Here is a 14,758-nt window from a genome sequence, read left to right as displayed (position 1 = left end):
CACAGGGAACATTGGAATGCGTCTACTGTAATTTTATACTTCAATTGCCTACCGAACACGAACTGTATTTTTTGTTAATAAGTTTAGTAACATGCAAACTACCAAAATTAATTGATTATTTAATATAAGAACGATAAATGTGAAAAAAAAATATTATACTTTATTCTACGTATAATAAACTAAAATATCCGGGGCGAAAAAACGCTTTTCAAAACATGACAGTTACAATCTAATATCCGACTGTAAAGTTTTATTATAATAATTTAAAGTTATGTCTAGATTGACTATCTATCATTATTTTTGAATCGAAATATTTTCATAAATTATAATAAGACACAAATCAATGTATAGGTACTTAATTGAGATGATGGAAAATTACAAAATTAATATTGGAATTTTTTAGGATGCATGTTTAAACTTTAATGTGATTGACTGATCGAAAATGCTCGATGTTTTAGTTTTTAGTACACTCAAAACTGGCGGTCTGTCGCACAGCCCTGCTTTTAGCTGGTTTCATATAATATTTTCGTTGAACTGGCAACGGTGCCCTAGAAATTAGAATGACACATGTGACAAGATCAACGTACACAACTTAAAAAACACGGTTTTTGGTTATAAGAGTTGTATCAGTTTTTTATGACGCGAACGGTACCTACCTTGTTCCTAATAAATATTTATATGTTTTATTTTATACTTTTTTATTTTTTCAATAGATTTTAGGTGGTTTAGAATGAAGGAAGTACTCTTGATTGGATCTCTATTTTATAGTGAAGCTTTTAATCTTGAGGTTAACAGAAACAGATCAAAAACTAAATCTAGCAAAAACTAAATATTTAACAAACGAATCTCTACATCTAACTAAGGATATAACTCTGGGCAATAATAATATAAAAAAGTTCAGTCATATATATACTTAGAACAAAAAATGGAATTAACAAAGCTCAATTCACAGACTGACTTAAATAGAAGATGTTTCTTAGCATGGGCAGCATTCGGAAGATTACAAACAGTATTTAAATAAAACTTACCAAATACTTTAAAGGCAAAAACTTTCGATCAGTATGTGCTGCCGGTACTGACATGGATCTGAAATACGAGATTTAAACAACAACATAGTCCACAAACTCCAATTAACTCAGAGAGCTATGGAACGGAGAATGCTTTACATTAAGCTCACCGATCGTAAATCCAATGAAGAAATAAGAAGACGAACAAAAGTTACAGATGTAATCCAAAAGATTACCATCTTAAAATGGAACTGGGCAGGATACATAGGAAGGATAGAAGACAACCGTTGAACGAAACGAATTATTGAATGGCGACCAAGAGCAAACAAGAGAAGTAAAGACAGACCTCAAACCAGATGGACTGATGATATCAAGCTAATAACTGGTCACGAATGGATGCAAAAAACAACAAACTGTATTGAATGGACACAGCTGTTAATGATGATGATGATGAAATTCAGGAGGTCGGCAATCATCATAGCTATTCGGACTTTTGAGACGGCTGCTCTGAAAAGTTCATTTTATGTACATCCGTACCACTCTCTCAGGTTGCGCAGCCATGAATTTCTACGCCTCCCTATGCTTCTCTTTCCTTGGATCTTTCCCTGCATAATCAGTTGGAGCAAGGTGTATTTCTCTCCACATGTAATATGTCCGAGATATTCCAATTTTCTTGTTTTAACGAGACAAAACACTATCCCTCTATAATCTTTAGATAACACTTTTATCCTTGTACCATGCATTCCCTGTGCACGATGGTATTACACTCCGAGATTGGGGAGCGTAATGTTCGCAGCACAAATGTGATGACCCATTTGTGATGCATTTGTCTGTTAATGTTCAATCAACAAATGTACCGTTAACGACATATTCCGTGTTACCACCGAATTGCATGGAAATTTGGATTTAAGTTCTACTTACCCTCCACTTCACTTTTGGACTTGTACCGTTGGTTGCTTTTTATTTTTTAGGGGTGAAAGCTACAACTATTAGAAAAAATTGTATAATTATAAATTAAAGAGGGTAATTGATTTAAATCATCTTTTAGTGAAATGAATGAATGTTAATTAATATTAAACAACATAATTTAAGATTTTATAATAGTTTAACCCCTAAATCTCAGCCCCTAGATTAGTTATAATTAAAACAATGTCATTGAATACCTGGTGTCCACTGATTTGCATGGAAATTTGGATGTAGATTATACTTACACTCCACTTCAAAATTGGACTTATGCTCTTGGTTGCTTTTTATTTTTTAGGGTTGAACCACCCCTTGCGAAGAAATTTTAAATAGTTATATCGTCCTCCTAATTAGAAAACCTCGTAACTCCATTTTTAGTCAATTTATGAATATATGCGCCATCTGTTTGTGAATTAATTTATCTGTCTTTTGACCAAATCCTGTAACTCTATCTAAATGTAGAAATTAAATATAAGCGTATTAAAATGCAGAAAAGAAAACCTTGTAACTCGGTATCACCTTTTGACTTCAGCAAACCACGTAACTCCAATATAAGTGTGGTTCGATACATATGACAGTAACATTATAAAATATTATAATTAATTATAATTATAACGTGCATTTTAATCTAAAAACCATTTCTATTCTGCATAGGGTAAGTACACTACACTCAACCAGTTTATACTTCTCGTGTATTTATTTTTTACTTTAGTAATATTAATTTTTGTAAGAAAACTGCCACCAAATTTTAAGTGAAATTTTTTGTCTTTTTAGATGTCCCGAGCAGTGAAAAAGAATTGGCGTTGTCAAAGCCTCATATCTTAGTCAATTCGTTTGTACTACATAAAAATGAAACTGGAGATATTTGTAACACATATGTTTTAATTATTGAAGATGTGATCGAAAACCCCCATGTAAAAAATATATATGAGGAAGAACCAGAAACAAATTTTGAAAAGAATGGTGTTAAAATTTACAAAAATGGAGATTCAGAGTGCAAATCGTCTAAAAACCACGAGAACGAAATTTTTGAAAAAGAAAAACTTCAAGAAAGTGCAGAAAAAAGAGAAGACATGTTAAAGTAGAAGCTTGGAAAAGAGAGCAAAATAGGAAAAACAGAGAGCTAGGTATTGCTTACAAAGGTAAAAGTGTAATACTGGAAAATGGGCATATAATATTCCAAAAAGACAAAGAGTATTAAAACAAAGGTGTTCTTGCAAGATAGCCAGAAATTAAAATAACCTAAAAAAATCTGGGATGAAATGCCATCTACTATCGGATGAAGACAGAAAAATGGCTTTCACGAATTTTTGGAAAATGAGCTATGGTGAAAAAAAATTTTTGTAGATCTAAACGTAAAATCTGAAACACCCCAAAGAAAACGAAACCGAAAAAAAAAACAAATCTAGAAGAAGTAATAGTTTTACTTATTATTTAAGAAAACAAAAAATCAAATTAAAGTAAGCAAAAAAATATTTCTTAATACACTAAGCATAGGAGAATGGAGAATACGCTCTTGGAAAATTGTAAAACCACAAGAACGTCAGAACGCCACAAGTGTGCATGTGACTGCTGATGAAGATGGTCCTGCAGCCTTAAGAGCTCAATTAAAGGCTAGCAACAGGAAACGGTTAGATTCGGAAAGAATAAACTCGTTAAGGTTATTTTTTGAAAGTTTGCTAAAAATGGAATCCCATTATTGCCGATCTACATCTCAAAAATTGTATCTTGAACCACAATGGCAGTCAGAACAAAAACTTTATGAACTTTACTATAAGAACTGGTGTAATGACGTGGAGCCATTTCCAATTGCATATTTTAACAATTATTTCGAGGATATGAATTTGAGTTTATTTAAGAGAAAGAAAGATGAGTGTGATTTATGTGTGGCTAAAAGAGTAGGCAATGCTACAGAAGCGGAGTATGAATTGCACACATTAAAAAAAGAAGAAGCCAGAGAAGAGAAGTCAAATGACAAAATGAGTGCCAACAATAAAGTGTTTACTATGGATCTACAAGCTGTACTTCTTTGTCTAAAGTCCAACGTCTCAGCTTTATATTATAAAACCAAATTAGCCGTCCATAATTTTACTCTTTATGATATTAAAACCGGTAGAGGATACTGCTTTGTGTGGAGCAAAGTTGAAGGGGGTGTTGGGGCAAATGAATTTGCAACTATAATTTGTCATTTTGCAGCTACTCAATTGTCGTCCATTCAGCCTGGAGAGAAGTTGATTTTTGCAGTGACGGGTGCACCGAGCAAAATCGCAATGCAATATTGTCAAGTGCTTTGTTGAACTTCGCTGTATATAACAAAGTGCCTGTGGTTCAAAAATATCTCGAACGTGGGCACACACAAATGGAAGCTGATGCTATGCACTCATGTATAGAAAGACAGTTAAAAAACAAAATTATAAATGTGCCTGCGCAATACATAGAAGTTATCCAAAATGCTCGAAAAAACCAGAGCCTTATGAAACAAAATACTTAACCCATACATTTTTTCGAAATTTTAGCAGCCAATACTTATCAACCATTAGGCCTGGAAAAAAGGCAGGCGATTCTACTGTAACAGATTTGCGTGCACTACAATACAATCCAGATGGAACCATTCAGTTTAAACTCAGACATTCCGAGCAATGGCAGGTTCTTCCAGTCAGAGGAAACAAAAAAGTAGTTTTAGGGGTACTACTTGAAGAAATGCCACTGCTTTATCTGGAACCGTTGAAAATTAAAAACGAAAAGTTTGAACATTTACAAATTTTAAAAACTACTATGCCGAGTGATTTTCGCTCATTTTATGATAATCTCGTTTGACAAATAATCTCGTTTGATAAACACGTTTGAAAAATATTATTATGTACCTACTAATTATATTAGAGTTGTATTGAAAATTAGTAATATTTTTTGTAATTTTCAATTAAGCAGTTAACCAAAATGTCATTTTGCAATAAATTTGTTTTATAATGCTTGTTTGCTTTTAACCTCGTAACTCCAAATTAATTTTGGTTTAATTGGGACAAACCTCGTCACTCCACAAAGTTTTAGTATAAACTCTAAATTTTAAAAATGATTCTTTACAACATCAGGTATATTATTTTATTTTACAATGTTCGATTAATTTTGACAGAATCGCAAAATTTATTCCAAATTCAAATTTTTGCGTCTCCTGAACAATTTGTCGTTTTGGAGTTACGAGTTTTGCTCATTAGGGTGACGATATACAATATTTTTTTTAATCAGAATGTTATGAATTTATTTTATTTCAACTTAAAAAACAACCCTTAGTTTGTAAGCATGGGTGAAAGTATGTCTTTGCCCTAATATCACATTATATGTATCTTATAATGCTCCAGTATACGCGTTCTGATTTCTCCTAAAATATATGTGATTGGTTTTTTACACATAACTCGGTTAGCTATGTGTAATATAGTCGGTTTTGAGTGCAATAAAATTATTTAAATTAATTTTTTAAGCCCTTTTTTTAATAGGGTTGTAGTTGAAAACAGGGCCGCCCAGAGCCAGGCCGGGCCCCGGGGATGAGACCCGGCCGGCCCCCCCCAAACCCAGTTGAACGAAAATTCCCAAAAATCTGATAACTCATAAACTGGGATATGTAATAGTGAACACTTATGCTATTGACACAGGAAGGAAGAAAATTAAAACAGTTTTAACAATTAAACTTTATTTTTAATTATTTACAATAGAACTGTTAGTTACAACATAACTTTTCTTGCTTTCATATCCGCAAAGTTTTGGATCACGTGGTCGAAATCAAGAGTTTTTGCAAGTTTCGACTCTATGCTTAACAGTCCCAAATCAGATAATCGTTGTTGACCCATAGTAGATCTTAAACAATTCTTGATTCGGCTCAAATAACTAAATGATCTCTCGGCCTGAGCAACGGATACTGGTAGGCAACAGAATATGCGAAGAGCAATGCACACATTGGGGAAAATATTTGTCACATTAAGGGACACGAGCTTGTTCAAAAGTTTTGCTGGTTTCAGCGACGTATCTGAGATGTTTGATTTACTAACAGTTTTCAACTAAATCATTTCATCAACTAGATCCCTGCTTACATCTGAATTGTACTCTTCGGCGAATCTTACACAACTTTCTGAGATCGTATTCTCGTCCATTTCGTTATACTTCCATAAAAATGAAAATTTCATTTCGATTTCTCTCAGTGCTGTGAACCTCGTTTTCAGGTTGGCCAGCAAAACATCAATTATTGTGTAAAAAACTTCTGTTTTGAAGCGTTCTTCCGGGGATAAATTTAACATTACATCTTCTGTAACTGTTTCATCGTGAAAAGTCTTCCTCTTTCTCGCACGGGAAGTGGAGAGTTCCGGTTCGATACCATAAGCATTTGCAACATGTTTGCATTCAGACAATATCTTGTCCCAGTTATTTCTTAAGGCACTTAAATCATCAATTAGGCTCTCTATATTACTACTCTGACTCTCAACATCCAAAGTAGCGTCCATAGTTTGAAGTAGTTGACTTCTGTAGTTGATGGGTACCAACACTTTCACCCAAATTGACGCCATAAGGATGCACTTGAAGGTGTTAAGATATTCTAAAACCCCATTGATTGTGGCTCTCGATTCAACAGTTACGTTAAGATTCAACAATGATGAAACTGCCTCAATGATTTGCCTATGTGTGCCGCTATTGGTTTCACACATTCTACTCTAGCACTCCACCTCGTATCAGACAATGAGTGCAGTGAAGATCCTACTATCTCTTTCAGAAGCTCCCATCTTTTCGGGCTGCAACTGAATAAATTGTACAGATTCTGAACAACACCAAAGAAAGCCTGTGCTTCAGTACAACTCTCAGCAGCGCATACTCCACATAAGTTCAAACTGTGGCATCCACATGGTGAGTACATAGCCAGAGGGTTTGATTTTAAAATATGAGCCTTAACACCCTTATACTTGCCACTCATATTACTGCCGTTATCGAATCCCTGTCCTCTACAGTCATCTAAGGATATGTCATATTTTTTAAGAACTTCTTTGATTAGATTTGCGATGTTTTCTCCAGTTTTTTGGAGAAAATAAAATTCTTCTTTGAAAATAATGTATCTAAATACAAAAGAGGTCTGTTCTACATGGCTTGAGTCTGGTGTAGCGTCAACCATAATAGAATAGTATTTAGATCGCTTGAGTTCGTCCACAATAACTTTCCTTACATAATCAGCACAACTTGCTATGAACTGAGTTTTCCAAGACAAATAATGCACTAAGGCCCATTATAACTACATATAGTTTTAAAGTTTTAGTTGTGAAAACATACCTTATTTTGCTATTCTCAATATCATCAGATATAATCTTCAGAATCTTTTTAATTAATCACATAACAGCTACTAAAAACTGAAAGTAAACAACAGAGTAACACCAAAGCTGTGTTCAACGTCCTATTTAAACTGCCGAAAATTGCAATTGAAACCTGTGACGAAGGGGGTATATGGGAATGGTAGTGAGTCAGGACGTAAACTCGTAAACAAACAGACGTCGAGCCAAGGTCAGCGCTTCTGCGAATCGTGTGGCAGTGGCCGATAGAGCGAGCTTCCGATCAGGGGCTCCCACGCGCAATGTATTCCCGATATATTTTTATTAATTGTAACTTATGCAAAGAAATAATTTCTTGCATATTGCCTTTTCCAAATGCATAATATTCCTTATAATAATTTCATAATTAAAACCGCAAGCAAATTCAATCTGTTGTAAAATATTTTAATAAAAGGAATTTTTTAAAATTTGCTAACGGCCGGGCCCCGGGGATTTTGCCCCCCTGCCCCCCCCCCTCTGGTCGGGCCTGGTTGAAAAGGTTTCAACAAGTCACTAATCACGAGAGTATGCAAGCTTTGAACAGCAATATCTCTAATTTTTGTCTTACAGTAAAACAAAAAAACCAAAATGTTTAGAAAAGGAAAACCTATATTTTTTACTCTAAAAGATTTTTCCTATCACTGATACTTTTTTAAGTTAACCGTATTTGGAAAGATGGCATTTTTTAAAAAAATTTAAAGATTTTTCTTTTACTTTCTAACCAAATTTTTTCAAAAATAAGCTCTTTGCACCGGTTAAACTTACATATGAACAATACATGAATAAAGTAAATTATGTAACAATACCGTTTAATTTTATTTGGATTGCTAATTTGGGGGTGATTTTCACGATGTTTTTACCAAAAAAAGGGACCAACTCCATTTTGAGCGTAACTCGCTTAGTTTTAATGCTAGAGACTAAAAAAAAAACAAAAATAAAGCTTTTTTAAACACTTCCAAGAAATTTTAATGAATTTTTCCCGAAAAGTGTTTGACTTTTTGGTTATTTCACGTTGAAATTTTCGATTTGGAATTTGACAAATAAGAACGTACTTTTCATGAGCTACAACTCTGCTTCTATTGTTTCTACAGACTTCATAAGTACACAATTTTTTTGTTTTTTAATAAGCTACATTTTTGCTAAGAATATTTTTTTCGATAAACTTTTCGATAAACGACACTTTTTTTTGAGTTATTTGTGAAAAATCGTCTGAAAACGTGGTTTTATTTTGAAAAATGAACATTTTCCCTTGTAATTAACTCAAAAAGTATTAGTGAAAAAACTGTATAGAATAAAAGTTGCTTAAAATTAATCAATTTATTCATTTCCGGACTTATTTTTGAACGTATGTTTTTCACCACCGAGAAGGAGTGGCTTTTACCTCCAAATAAAAGCAACCCTGCACTTAAGTGTAAAAGTAAAGTAGAGGGTAAGAGAAACCTAAATTCAAATTTTCAAGCAAATCCGTTGTGACAAGGAAAATTACACTCAAAAAGAGTCATTTACTGGAGTAATAGCTGCAACCCTTATGTTATGTTGTGAATGGATCCGCGCGTGTATTTTTAGGTTATACTTTATATGCTATCACAGTATAGATAACAACTAACAAGTTGTTGTCTATACTGTGATGCTATTGTCATATGTTTCCACAAGAGGTTACCTATTAGTCATTGGTACGTGTCGTATCGGGGATGAGAAGAGCTCCTATTCAATTCAGACTTCTCTTTGGCGAAAGACAGTGTTTTAGAGAAAAGAGAGGTTTTCATACTTTCTGCTGCATAATATGCTGCCGTCTATAAAATAAATGGCATTTGTTTTTGGAAGATAGAGGTATTTTCAAATATTTCTGCGTGCTATACTTAGCAATATCCTTCCGTGAATTTGAAAATTTGCTTAAGGAATACTACTTTCCACTCTTCTAGTCTGTGTTAGGTTCTGGATGCGTTTTCAAATTCTCAAGAAGAAACATGTCATATCTTTAGTGTAAATCAAGACAGACCTATAGAGTGCCTGTTGTGCTCAATCAGACAATGTAAGATTTTTGCAGAAGTTTCGTCAAAATTACAATAATTTGACATTATCGTTGCTTTTTGTTTATATAAACTATCGGACAAAAGTAGAGCAACCAGATAATCTTGTATATTTAAATGAGAAAACAAGTTATCCGATTATTTCTGGTTAATTTTACTTATACAGATCCAATCTATAAAATTAAAGCAATATTTCAAAACATTATGAAAAACTTTAAATAAGATTTAATATAAAAATTAAAATATAAATTAATTAATAATATAAATTATATAAACTAAGTGGGACAAAAGTAAAGCTGAAAATTATTTCAGCAGTTTTTATTTAAGGTATTAAAACAAATAGCGGTTAAAAAATTTAATAATAATAACTTAATAATAATAAAAAAAATTATCAAATTAATAAGATCAGCAGAAAAAACCAAATGTATGACAACATCTAAATACCCAGTACGATGCAAAATCGAAATTGATGAGAAAATAATAAAGCAGGAAGCAAGGTTTAGATATCTGAGAATAGATAAAACTATAATAGTTACGTAGATGTTGAAGAAGACGTACGATAACAAAGCTTAAAAGCAAGTAAAGCGGCGGGATCTCTTAATGACAAAATCTGGGAGCACAAGTTCTTAAGACAAGAGACAAAAACAAGAATCTATAAAGCAGCAATTAGACCTATATTAACATACACAGCAAAGATCTATAAAGATCTGACACATCTAAAACGAAATGACTACTAGAAACATGAAAATAAAAATACTCCGACGTATATCAGGGAAAAGTCTTTTGGATAGGAAGAGAAGCGAAAACATAAGACGAGAATGCAATATAGAAGACATGATTGGATGGGTGACATAACGGAAACAGGAGTGGAACGAACACATTAGTAGAATTGCAGAGGATAGGATAGTACGAATGGCACGAGATAGGTCACCAAATGGACGAAGAAGTATTGGCAGACCAAGAAAAAGATCGTGCGATAATTTAAACGATTTAGGAGGCTAATATTGAAGAAGAAATAGGCTTTAAAGTCTACATACAAGAAGGAAGAACAATATCAAATTAATAGTTTGTAGAATATCCATTTTTATTTATTACTTGCTGATATATTGGCAATTTTTTGTAATGTTTATAACCGGTTGTACTATAGCTAATTGGATTATTGTACATCCTCTATTTCGTTTTTTTTAACGTAAAAACTCAGGTTTCTAGTCTTAAAATCTACTTATGTAGCCGGAAATGACGGCTTTACGTGCTCTCCGAGGCGGCTCAGTTAAGTTAACATTAGAAATTGAAAAATTTCGGATGTCTATACCGGAGATCGTACCCAGACTATCCCTCTTTGGTAAGTCAGTACTATAGTCACTGAGCTACGGCTGCCACATGTGGCATTAATACAATTATTTGAATATTTAAATGAAGTCTTGTGGAAGATATGTCCAAATATGGCTGATTTTATCCATCAACGATTGTTTATGTGGAAACATTTGTGAACTAATATGACATTCTACTTCTTCCCACAAATTTTTACTTCGGTTATAGTCAGGGTATTGTACTGTCCACGCCAAAATTAAAACGTTGTTTTAATCAAACCACAAAGGGATCTACAGAATTCATTTCTTAATTGTTTCTAAATAATATATTTAATATAAATTTCCTTTAAAAGGGTTACGATAATATCCTTTTATCGTTCCAGATATATATTTTAAACACATATTTTTCTCAATAATTCTCAATATACCTAATACAAAACATAAATTAAAGGTGTTACACAAAAACTTTTTCTCTTAGGCCTTTAATTTAGTATTTTTTAAATAAATTACATACTACTATCATTAATGAAAATTAACCACAATTCAATTGAAAATAGGTTGATTTTGATGTTTCGATTTCTCTCGATGGTTCGAGAGAAACCAGAACAATGTCGACACCGGAGTCAGTCTTGATAAAAGTATTTTCAACAGATTTCCTCTTCGAAGTAAGTAATAAATTTACATATTAAAAGAAACATAAATTTGATGACATAATTTCGATGATAGATTTAACTATAAGGGAATATCTTAAGACTCTACTTGAAACGAGGTAACCCTACTGGTATGTTGCTGATACACCACATGAAAGTTTTTGTGTTTGATATTATGATATAGTCGAAATCTTCAATTTTTGATGTTAATGCTTATTTTGTTTTTATTTAATTTCACTATTGAGTCACTTGTCGAAATTTTCCATTAGTAATGTTAATCCTTAGTTTTTTTTTATTTAATTTCACTATTAAGTCACTTTTAGTCAGATTCTATTACTTGTGCTTTTTTCATTTGTCTAATATATATAGAATATCTCTGGTCACTCATTTTTTCTCATATTTAGTAGTTTTTGGTTATACCAATATCTTTGACTTGTTTCCATTTCCTTCTTTCTATTTACTTCGATTTGTGAATTAGTTGAGTGATGATATTTTCGTTGGTTGATTCCTTCTTGTGATATTTGATTTTAAGACTTTATGTTAGGACTTTAAAAAAAGGAAATATGGCGCTTATTCACAGGTCAAAGAACGGAGGTAAAGGAACTCATAGAACCAACTGTTGTTGTTGTAACCTCTGTTTTGCCCCATTTGTTAAAACCTTTTATCCGTGACCCAATCTAGTTTGTTTAAAAGCAGGGTCTTGATGGGTCCCTAGACTAGAAACGAGTGGCCATGTTTATTTCTATCCTATCCTTAATAATAATTTTAATGCTTAAAATTTGTAATGCTACTTAAGTTTGAAATTTATATTATCTTTTTATATTGTACTACACAATCTTCTTTCTGGGTAGAATATTTTCATGTTGTGACTGGCTGTATGGCACTTGCCTATGCCATTTAAACAAAAAAAAGAACCAAAACACACAGAAAAGGATACGTGGATTGACTAGCTAAAAAACTCTACGCAGAGGAAGAACAAACGACGCTAGAACCGGAAACATCAGAAATTACCACAAATGAATAACTTAATATAAATGAACAGGAAGTTCGGAAAATACTTGAAAAGCTGAAGAACAGAAAAGCAGCAGGTAAAGACGGGATACCAAACGAATTACTGAAATATTGTGGACCAGCAATGACAGAACAATTAATTAATAAAATTATAAATCACAATAAAATACCGGAAGAATGGAGAACGAGTGAACTAATTCTAGTATTCAGAAAAGTAAATAAAAAACAGCCAGAAATCGACAAGGGTATAAACTTGATAAATACTACGCTAAAACTTACAACTAAAATTTTACAAGTGCTAATAAATCAGAGGATAAGTTTAGCAGATGAACAAGGTTTTCGTAGTGGAAGATCGTGTACAGATGCAACATTCGTTATAAAGCAAATTACTGAGAAATCACTAGAGTATAATAAACCAGCATTTCTGTGTCTGACCTAAAGAAAGCGTTTGACAGAGTAAGACTCAAATATGTAATTCATCTTCTGTAAAATAGAAAAGTCCCCTGAATATTATACAAACTATCGAAAACATCTACCAAAACAACAAAATGGAAGTCAGAATAGATGGACAACTTACAGAACCTTCAGAAATCGGCAGCGGAATAAGACAAGGGGGTTCATTGAGCCCCATACTCTTTAATTTAATCATGGATGAAATCATCAAAAGATTTAACAAAGGAAGAGGATACAGAATGGGAAACAAAGAAATAAAAATACTCTGTTACGCAGACGACGCAATATTGATAGCCCAAGATGAAGATAGTCTGCAAAGACTGGTCCACAGATTTAACATAAGAACAGAAGAATTTGATATGATAATCTCATCTCACAAAACTAAAACAATATTAGAGAACCAACCAGATGTAAAATAGAAATTGATGGCATCAGTATTGAACAAGTAAAGGAAATAAAATACCTGGGAATTACACTGTCCAGCTATGGAGACCTGGACCAAGAAGTGAGAGATCAAGTACAAAAAAACAAATACACTGACAGGATGCCTTAATAACACTATATGACGAAACAGACACATTACCATTGAGATGAAGTCAAGAATTTATAAAGCCAGTGTAAGACCAATAATGACATATGCCTCAAAAACAAAACCCGACACAGTAACAACGCAAAGGATAGTGGAAACGGTAGAAATGAGAGTACTGAGAAGAATTACAGGAAATACGCTGAGAGATGGAAAGAGAAGTGAAGACATTAGAAGAAAATGTAACGTACAGTGTATAAACAAAATAAAATAAAATGGAATAAACACATAAGCAGAATAGAGGAGACCCATGTTGTCAAAATAGCAAGATATAAGTCACCAATCGGCAAAAGAAATACCGGAAGATCGCGCAAAAGATGGAGTGACAACCTTCCATAGAGGTATTAATGAACAAGCAGAATTGCTTATAAAGAGGAAGAAGAAGATGTTAGGACTTTAGTACCGTTTCCTTTTCTTTATTACTTTAATTCTTGTATGTATTTTTGCCATTGGATTGTGATTCATATTCACAATTCAATCCAATGATGTTTTATCCAATGTCTTTTAAGTAATTTCAATATATTTGGTTAATTAACATGTAGTCAATTGGGTTGCATATTATTCCGTAAGAGGTATGAAGTGGTAAAGTTTATGTATAAATTTTTTGGGATGTAATTTAGACTAAGTGTTAGCTGTAATTATATAATATTTTTGACATAATTGTAGTCGTATTTCACCTCTTTCACTGTGTTCACTTTGTCTACACTGTGTTCACCTACTAAATTTCGAAATCTTCCTCTGTTCAGCTTCGCATCAGCGTCGCCAAAAATAAAGTTTATCTTTCTTTTTTGTGAGGAACTCATAAAACAATCTATTAATATCTCCATACCATTCTTTCAACTCCTTCGTTGTTGCATTGTGTGCACATATCTGCATAATGATGATGTTGGTTAGAGATAGTTTTATTGGATCTGCAGCATTTCCCTTTCACCCCGTATATAATAAAACACCGAAAGGAATAAGCACTTTAGAGTCCGTTTATAATAATTTTAATTGCTATTTCGTTTGATCTTGATTCCGTCTAGATATTTGCTCATCAAATAAACAGGAATCTTTTCGTTCATGTTTATACTGATTTGGAAGGACCATTCTTTGATGGACTAGCAGTGATGCAGGTTGGACGACCATTAAGCATGTAGTATTTCCCTTTTTTTTAAATTACTTAAACTTTTAATGGATCGGCTGTCGTGTCCTCAAAATTTTCTTTATTCCCTGATGAAATATATAGAAAAGAAGTTCAATTACTATATGTATTCATTTTATGTAATGTTCACATATGTTATTCTACATTTTCCAAATTAACCTGCTCAGGTAAATTTGGGTGATTATTACTATACACGCCTGTGTATATTACCTGTATCCATATCTAATTTTGTTCTTATTTGAGATACAGTTTTAATGGTAACTGT

At 32.8% G+C, this 14,758-nt stretch overlaps 1 protein-coding gene across 1 annotated transcript in view; it reads right to left on the bottom strand.

The window, feature by feature from the left end:
* The window catches only part of LOC140437317 (sorting nexin-8-like), a 74,839-nt gene that overhangs the window by 43,080 nt on the left and 17,001 nt on the right, over positions 1–14,758 (bottom strand). The gene's annotated exons all lie outside the window — the stretch shown is intronic.

Source organism: Diabrotica undecimpunctata, chromosome 3, assembly GCF_040954645.1.
Source record: "Diabrotica undecimpunctata isolate CICGRU chromosome 3, icDiaUnde3, whole genome shotgun sequence".
NCBI lineage: Eukaryota > Metazoa > Arthropoda > Insecta > Coleoptera > Chrysomelidae > Diabrotica > Diabrotica undecimpunctata.
The sequence above is the reverse complement of the archived record's forward strand: the minus strand, read 5'-3'. Positions and strand labels throughout refer to the sequence as shown.